The 9,893-nt window shown below is 34.9% G+C and overlaps 1 non-coding gene across 1 annotated transcript; it reads right to left on the bottom strand.

Annotated features, from left to right (window-relative positions):
• Window positions 1–7,401: 7,401 nt before the first annotated feature.
• Window positions 7,402–7,494, bottom strand: LOC149527668 (small nucleolar RNA snoR8a). The gene has a single exon (XR_016350824.1). It is a non-coding gene; the product is annotated as a small nucleolar RNA snoR8a (small nucleolar RNA).
• Window positions 7,495–9,893: the final 2,399 nt, after the last annotated feature.

Genomic DNA, 9,893 nt, shown 5'->3' with positions numbered 1-9,893 from the left:
GCTTTTTGAAATTCACTCTATTACATGTGTAAGCGTAATGTCGAGATCTTTAGGGATCAATGGGCTAACTTTTTCTCAACATTAGAGGACCCCAAAGAGGAAATGACAAGTGAACAAATAGACGCATGCCTCAGCATACTCTGTATTGAATGGCAAGGCCAAAGTCGAAACTATACAACATCCGTGCATGCGTTGTTCATACGATATTCTTCGTAAATTTATTTGCAAATCTTTCAATTCTAAAAATACCAAAGTTCTTGATTGCATAAAGTGTACGCTAATGTATACATGTTTCATAGGACACCATTCATATGCTCTACATCGCCTACCACGATGGAAATTCCAAATGAGTTGTGAGGGTACGTGGAGGGTGAGAGGTAGACATATGATAAAAAAGGGAAAGATGTCGATTTCATCCTTGCACCTTGCAATGTGGGTGGGCATTGGGTGATTACGAAGATCAACTTGGTCAGGTGGTCAATCAAGGTGGTGGACTTCACAAAAACTTTAGTTGCTAAGGATAACAGCGTGTGTACAGCTTAGATGACACCTCTTACAACAATAATCCCAATGATCTGCTACAAAGTCGGTTGTTTCAATGAAATGCGCCAGAAGACACGAGATTGGATGCCGATGCCATTGAAAATTCATTTGCCAAAAGATAAAAATGCATCGTCAGAATGATAGTGTCAACTGCGGTATGTTCACCATAAAGTACATTGACGATATTTTGTAATTGAAACTGTTCAGATTTAAGCAAAATATTATTTCTAATATGCGTCATCAATATCTCTGAAAATTTTTACCAATAGTTTAAAGAACGAACCCTAAACCCATCTGCCATTAACATATTCGGAGTTGTATGTAGATTTTTTTATGGATACAATTAATTTTATTAATTTTAATAATATTTGCACATATTAAATATGAATTTTTCAATTCAGACACAGTAGGTTGAATGATCAGAAGCTAAAGTAAATTAAATCAAGAGTAAATTGTGAGAAATAGCCCTCCTTATAAGGTGATTTTAGAAATAATACTAGAACCATGTGTCGTGTCACTTACTGGGGCATGGCGTGTCAGACCTCAATACTGCTACCAGTTAGCGTGTCACGTCATAAATCTACTTTCACTCAGCATGTCATACTTTAAATCTGCTACCACTCAGCATGTCACCCCACAAATCTGCTACCACTCAACGTGTCACGTTGTAAATCTATTACTACACAGTGTGTCATGTCATAAATTTACCAGCGCTTAGCTTGTCATGTTATAAATCTACTAGCACTCAGTATGTCATGGTATAAATCTGCTACCACTCAGCATGTTACCCCATAAATCTGCTACCACTCAGCATGTTACCCCATAAATCTACTACCACTCAATGTGTCACACCTTAAATCTGCTACCACAAAACGTGTCATGCCATAAAATCGCCAACACTCAGCATGTCACGCCATAAATCTGCCAGTACTCAGCGTGTCACACCATAAATCTACTACCACTTAGCGTGTCACCCTATAAAGTTGCTACCACTTTCCGTGTCACTCCATAAATTTGCTACCACTCAGCGTGCCCCCACAAGATGTCATTGACATATGACAATTGGAACGTGACGTGTCACCCTACAATACTAGACAAGTCAGCGTGTCACATCATGACTCTACTTCCACTCAATGTGTCACCACAAGATGTCGTCAACATCTACCAATTACACCATATGGTTGACAAGATGTCAACAAGATCGAGGCAGTCCCTGTACTCTTCCACTTAGTTCAATTTAGTCTTCTTCCTAAAGAACAAATTTTCCTCCCAACGAAAAAAAAGACTAAAGTGGAAAAAAAATTTCTATATAGGGACTTACTTTAAAGCAATTTCAATGTATGAGGACGAAAATATAAGTAATCGACTTTCCAGATTATTAAGTGTTTTTTAACAAGTAAAAAATCTTAAAAATTTCAATTCCATTCAATGAATATTACAATGCTGTTTGAAGTCAACACCAAGATGGTTAGACTTTTAGGACAAAAAACACAATCCCAGTGACAATCACCCCTTAAAAATGAAAATCAATCATATGTCTCTTTATAAAACAACCTAAACCCCTGTACACCCTAAATTATAAGTCAACCTTAAGAAAATGTGAACATCAACCAAATGAAAACCAATAAGAACCATTATGCAAATTCAACCATCATCTTTCCAACATTTTCAAGCCCAAGTTATAGTACAAATCACAAAAAGCTTTTATCAAAACGATCTGTTGTTCCCTAAAATAAAGGAAATCACTCCCATAAATAGCACTTTCTTAGTAAACCTCATTTACTATTTGCCCTCATTTTTTCCACTTCTTGATAGCCTTTGATGCAATGGACCTAGTAGCACCTTCACTTGCACTAGTCTGAAGTGCATTTACACCAACAACAGCTTCACTTGGTGTAGTAGTAGTAGCTTTTCTTAATGCACCAGTAACAGCTTTAGTCACTCTTTCAGTAACTTCAGATCTTCTCTTTTGACTTTGACTTTTTTCTATGCTTGTTTGACCCTAGACATCAACATTTAAAAAAGTCAATAACTAGTAATATAAATAATAACTAAATCAAGCAACAACATACATAATAGATTACACTTACATGATGCATTGGACAATTTGACCTATTGTGTCTTTCTTACTGGCAAATCAAGCATTTCATTATCCTTCCCACCCTTGACATCTTTTTCTTTAGCCCTTCACCTTCTTCTATTCTCCTCTCCTTCTTCGATCGTCAAGCAAATTTCTTTACATGTGAAGGTAAGACAACCTCCACATCTTCTTTAGGCTAAAACATCGGGCCCCTAACAGGATGGAGTAGTTGTTCATAGCCCTTAAGGTATTTAGTCTTTTTAAAATAATCTGCAAAATACTTTGTAGGGTCCTCTCCCTCATAATAGATAGCACTAATGGCATGCTGACATGGTACTCCACTTATGTCTCAAAAAGTACATGTCCCAAGCTTGAAAATACATGTCCCATGCTGCAAAGATACTGTGTAACTCTCCCTTACCAGTTTTTCAAAATCTTTTGAAAATACTTCATACAAATGGGCCTCATTCAAATCCACTTCCCATTTTGCTGCCACCTCCATAAACTTTTGCAATTTCATGAATATACGAGGGCCATACTCAATAGTCCGCTTCATGCCATATTCCCTATTTTGAACCAATCGCCTCATGACATCAAGTCTAATATCCTCAAGCATGCTGTTGACTACTTTGCATCTTGCTCCTATAATTACTCCATTAAAGGTCTCACACATATTGTTCTCAATAACATTGCACTTGGAGAAATCGGAGAAAGATGCTTGACATCAAGTGATTGTAAACAACCTCATTCAAGTAAGTGTATACAACCTTATTCATGGCGCATAGAAGTTTCATTTACTTCTTGAACTCTGGTTGGTTTAGGGATCTAGCACAGCACCAAAATTGGAACTTTAAGTCTTTATCTTTGAACTTCTTCCCCCACATTGCATAGATGTGTCGTGCACACATTCGTTGTTCAATGAAAGGAAAACGCTCACTCATAGCACTTAAAAAACCCTACAACAACAAAATAAATATGGTTAATAATGAGAAGATATTCATTAAAGATTAATTGTGGACAATTAGCATACTGTTTTGAAAGTTCATGCACAGATGGTAGCCTATGCATCAGTTTTAGAGCTGAAATTTATGTTTTCCATGGTGGAAAAGAATGTTGAGATAATTTCCAACATGTGTTTATTTATTTCAATGTAAAAGCTAAACACTAAATTCATACAAATGATACACAACATACATACAGTACATAACATTTAATAATCTTATTTACTAATTTATTAAAAAAAATACCTTTAACATGTTGCTGATGATGGTCCATCCCATTCCATCTTCGATGCCCAGATCAACACATAAGAGCTTTAAAAACCATTTCCAATTGTCTTTGTTCTCGACACCATTAACCACTACCCATGCAAGAGGGAATATTTGGTTGTTCCCATCTCGGCCCACAACAACTAAAAGCTGTCCTTTCACTAACCCTTTCAAGAAACAACAACCAATCCAAATATATGTCAGCAACCTTTTAAAAAATTATTCTTCAATGCCTCAATGCAGATATATATTTGATGAAAAACTACTACCTCATCTCGTGCATACCTTTCCACTTCTATTTTAATTATTGACCCTTCATTTTTTTGTAAAAACTCATCGACATACTATCTTAATCTGCTAAACTCTTCTACATAATTATCTCGCACTTCCTTCGTCATTGATAACTTGACTCTTCTATCCTTTGTCAAACCAATTGCCACACCTAGCTATTTTCTTGCCAACACTATGATTTGTCTTGCCCTTAAGAATGGCATCTTGATAATATCATCTTTCAACTTATTAGCAAAAACCTCTATTGTCACTCTCTTATTCTTAATTATAGGTAGACAATTGTATGTTTCGAGATAGGCTTTCACTTTGAAGGAGTTATCATTCTCGTACTTTAAAGCTAGTATCTCCCACTCATATCCACTTTCAGCACATTTAGCTCTAACTCTGACCTTGTCATTTTTTTTGAAAATGATAAAAAACTGCTTAGCCATACTATACTCAAACAAAACAGCTTTGAAATCTCCCGGATCCTTGAAAGATTGACCCACAAAGAAGTTTGATATCAAATGATCGGAAGTACAAAATGGTCCACTTGACCAAACCCATTGTGCTACATCAACTTCAGACCCATAGCTTGTAAAAATGTAACTCCCTAGGTCACTAGAGTCAATATAATCACTATCATGTTTTGCTATTCATGGGCCAACTGTCGAGCCTCCATCATTGCCAACAGCTTCATATGGGCCTCTAGTAGCTTCGGAAAGGCCACCATAAGCTTTAAATTGGCCTCCAACAAGTTGAGATAGGTTACTAGCAGCTTTAACTTGGCTTTCAGCAACTTCAAATAGGCCTCTGGGAGCTTTAAATGGGCATCCAGTAGCTTCAGATGATCCACCAACAGCTTTAAATTGGAGTCCAATACCTTTTGATAGACCTACAGCTATTGATTTAGATGGCCCTTCCTCATTTAATTCCTCTGATGCAACAGCCATCAACCTATTTCTACTTGCATTAAATTCTCTAATTTTCTCCCTAGCCATTGCAAGCTCATCATCCCCTTCATTACTTAACCATGTTGTATCAAAATAATCTTCATTTAAACCTTCTTCATCTTCATTTAAACATTCTTCATCTCTAACTTCATTATCTGATGATAGAAACTCCACATCCTCATTAACTGATTCAGGCATTGGAGTACCATGTTGAGTATTCTCCCCATGCTTAACATAAACAACAAAAAGACCCTTCTTCTTAAGTAATCTGTACAAACTATTCACACTTTAATCATCTAAAATTACTCTCAAAGCATTCCCATCTTTATAATATAAGCCTTTAGTCAATCCTATATCATACTTTAAACCCTTTACCATCTATAATAAAGTCCAATAACATATGTTATCAATATCCGGTATATCAACCATCTTTCTCTTCCCGCTCTTATATGCAAACTTGGGTTCACGAACTAAGATCCCCCCATGATGAAAGCATAATTGAAAGCGGTTGTTATCTGTGTGATAAATTCGAAAGACCCAATCAACATATATTAAAACAAAGACATATCTAGTATCTGACCATGAATTGAACATTAATATTGTATGTGCCAATTAAGGGTGTGGAGAATAGAATGCTCAGTAATAATGTAGAAAAAAAGTAATCAAAATAATAGATACAAGAATATACTACATCTCAACGACATATAGACTTAGTCATGGCCAATTAAAAGTTACAAGTAAACAGATCAAAACAAATACTAAATCCAATCAATTTTGTTCCAATCATATCCTCATATGTCAATTTCATTTATCAGTATGTTTGAAGGGTCACACTATAATGTTTTATGCACACTTTAGGATATTGTTGTCAACCATGTGTTCAAAATGGATAATTTATTACCAACAACATCATACTCCTCATTATGTGCCCTAACCACCATACAGTACCCACATAAAGTCATATAATCTACCAAAGTTGGAAATTGAATCCAATTATTGCTAGTGTATTACTTTTTGCCTATAGTTTGTCTTATCTAACATATCAGCCCCAATAACAAATTAAAAAACAATGCCAAATCCGCATACATTTAAAAACATAGCCTAATACTATAAACAAATACATTAGCAACAATAAAAAGTTAAACAATAAAACCCTATATCAGTAAACATTAAATACAGAACCTAATACTATTCATCATCAAAATTTTGAATTTGTACCACGCTCTTTCAGACCAGTAGCCTTTTCCTTTTTCTTTCCCCTTCCTTTTCTTGAATTTCTTTTTTCTCCTAAGCTTTCACCCATCTGCTTTCTCGATTTCAGGTTTAGGTTTAATTTTTAGCCTAGGTTTCAATATCGATTTAGTTTAGTATATAGGTTGCATTTCACTCCCATCTTTTTGTTCTATCTCGATTTCAAGTGGTTGAAATTTCAAAGGTTAATGGCTCCGGTGTGGATAACGGTTGGTTTGGGGTTTAGCCACTGTTTAAGGATAATTATCAAGGTTAAGGAGAAATGAAACCTAAAAGCCAAATCTCAACCCCCACACCATCTGATCAAAACGGTGATGTGGCATTTTTTTTATTAGCATAATATATATTTTTTTGCTCATTTTCATCTTCATAAGTTGAGATTTTTTTCACACTAGTCCTTGTACTGCAGCCATACCCAATCTGATAATATGACGTGTCACTTCCATGTCATATCATCAAGTGACGTGGCACCGCCACATCAGCATATGCAATAATGTGGGACTATCAAATCATTTGACCAGTTACACATACGTTGCCATGTTAACCAAGTTTGCAACGTCAACAGCACGTTCGCTGTTCAAGGGACTAAATTAGAGAAATTTTCAAAATCAAGAAACTAAACTGCTTCGATTCGGTTTTCAGTCACAGGACTAAATTGAACAAAATAGGCGATTACAGAGACTTTCCAGGTCTTTTAACCATTTAGTTACAACTTTCACAATTTACAAATACACATTCATTTGAAATTACTCAACTTTTGTTGAAGTTACCTTTTATTTAAATTTACTCAAAATTTCTTGTAAAATGATTTTATTTTAATTCAAATACCACAATTAAATTTTACTAAATTTAAATTATTCATTTCAAAACCCAAAAAAATTATTTATAAGATAAGATGGAAATAATATTAACAAATATATTTAACTTTATCAACCATGAATATAGTCTTTAATCTAGGCAATTTCAACTTATAAAATATAACTTAAAATATTAAACAAAATAAAAACATGAAAAATGAATAAATAATTGCAATGGTGGAACTCAGATTCTATGGTTGTAATCAAAGGTTTGTCATGTCCAAATTAAGCAAGTCAGAACAAAAAATTAATTTTATAATCATCGGTAACTCCATATCTCTATTTTTCAATTTTTTAATCAGAAAACACTAAATCAACATATTTTTGCCTTATGTCAAGTAAAAAGCTAAGTTAAATAACCAACTTCAAATTTCTTTACTATTATAAATAGAAGAAGAAAGAAATTATTTATTCATTTTATATTATTTTATTTTAACATAATACAAATTATTCATCTAAATTTGACTTTAGATATAAAATTTTTACAAATTTATTTTTTTTCAAAAGGAGAATTCAAACTTAATTTTTGCCAAAATGATAAATTAATTTGCATATTCTATAATTAAATAATTAAGTAAAAAATATTTATATGTATTTTCAACATCTTAAATCTTTTACAATTAAATATTTAGCTTATTAATAAGCATATCAATAATAATCTACTCGAACAGTATAAGGACTTCACAAGTCTATTCACTGCTCAAAACTATAGACAAAATTAAATGAATAATCAAATAATATATCAAAAAAATTAATAAAAAAATAAACACTCATCTACAGGGGAAAACTAATAAACACAAAATATAAATGAATGTAAGAAACTGCAAAAGGAAATTCTGAGAAAAGGTATTGCACATGGCTTACACATTTAGTTAGGCTAACAAGCTGTCTTCATCCATAAGACACTCTATATTTTCAGACATTGTCCTTTGTATTGGACAGTTGTTGCGTGTGTGATCGGTTTGTCTGCAACTTGAACATGCTTTCGGTTGTAGCACTTATGGAGGTGCCGATTGAGTTGGAGATGGTGCAGATGGAACTACAAATGGGGATGGGCAATTCTGTCTATTATGCCCATACCTCTTGCATTGTGAACATCTCCGTGCTTGACTACCTTCACTAGCAGATGGAATCCTTCTCCTCCTAGGTCTTCCCACTTAGTCTTGCCAAGGTGGTGGCAACACGACAATTTGTTTCACATGAGGGGAGATGTCTTAGTCACTAGGATGCCCTCCCGGGAGAATGGACCCTACATAACCCTTCACCGAAATGGTTGTTTAATACTACTCAACATAGAATTCAAACGGCTTCATGTTTACATTTACTGAAAAATACAATGAACTCAATGTTCAAGCATAATGAAAATGCTATGTCAATTAGGGTTCAAATAAGAAATAAAGATATTCTAACCTTATTGCTGCAATGGCATGGCTGCATGGTAGTAAATCTGTTTGGAACTCACAACATGAACACATCTTCTTCGACAAGTTTACAAGTCTGTCCATTTTCCTGTCTTTAACTTCAAACTTTACTCGATTGATAGGTTTAACTACAAAGCGATGTGCATCAGTAAACCATTTGCTCAACTACTTGGCAACCTAAGGGTTGAGCGATGTGGTCACCTTGACGGCTTTCTCATACCAGTCATGGAACCAACACTAGAACATGTCTCTGATGAACTCGATCAAAATAGTGATTGGCATTTGTCTTACATGCTTCAAGTATGAGTTAGCACATTATGCAATGTTAGATGTCATGAGTTGGTATCGCCTAGCAGATGAACGTGCACATGCTCATCTCTCAAGGCTTAGTCTCATAAGGTTAGCGTGGGCTCCCATGTGAATCTGCTTGAGATGGTTCATATGTCTGTTGCAATCGAAAATCTTATAGCAATCTCGAGCAAGGGTGAAAATAATAGAAACATCATCGCGCTTGAACTTGTTTTTAAAGTTTTTCTTTAAGTGGTAACTACATAAACCATGGTGCGCTTTCGGGTATGCATTTTAGATTACTTTCTTAATGCTAAGATGATGATAAAAAATGAACATAGTGTTTTTAGGACAACCAATCGCATCACGCAGCTTGCTAAGAAACCACATCCACGAGTCTTCATCCTCAACATGGCCAATGCCAAACACAACTAAATATACGCACTCGTTTGCATCTTTGCATACAATGACAAACAGAACACCCTTAAACGTACCTTTCAGATGTATCGCGTCAATTGCAACCGTAGGACGCATTACATCTAAACCCCCAAATACAAGCCTCATATGACCAAAAACAATATTTGAATATTTCTACCTCATCAATAACCACTGCAGTGACTATACCGAGATTTTCTTATTCCCATATATAAAAATACGAGGGTAATAGTTGAAATGACTTCTCTAAGGGGCCGAAAACAAGCCTCTTCGATTACTCCTTCATTTGCCAGGTTTTACCAATTATGTCCTTAGGTATCAATGCTACTCCATTAGCCTAAAGCTTGTGTGACATAAGCTTACCACTTATCTTCGCACTCATCTTTGGAAATCACCCTTGCAAACCATCGATAGTACACATGTGTACTTTGTGAAATGTCCAAACTTGCTAATATTCTTTTTCAAGTAACTTTGTTGCATGTACACAGAACTTGCATGCCTTATCCTTGCAACCAACCTCATAACGA

The sequence above is a fragment of the Theobroma umbraticum genome, unplaced genomic scaffold (assembly GCF_002168275.2).
Source record: "Theobroma umbraticum cultivar Fairchild unplaced genomic scaffold, ASM216827v3 scaffold_44.0, whole genome shotgun sequence".
NCBI lineage: Eukaryota > Viridiplantae > Streptophyta > Magnoliopsida > Malvales > Malvaceae > Theobroma > Theobroma umbraticum.
The sequence above is the reverse complement of the archived record's forward strand: the minus strand, read 5'-3'. Positions and strand labels throughout refer to the sequence as shown.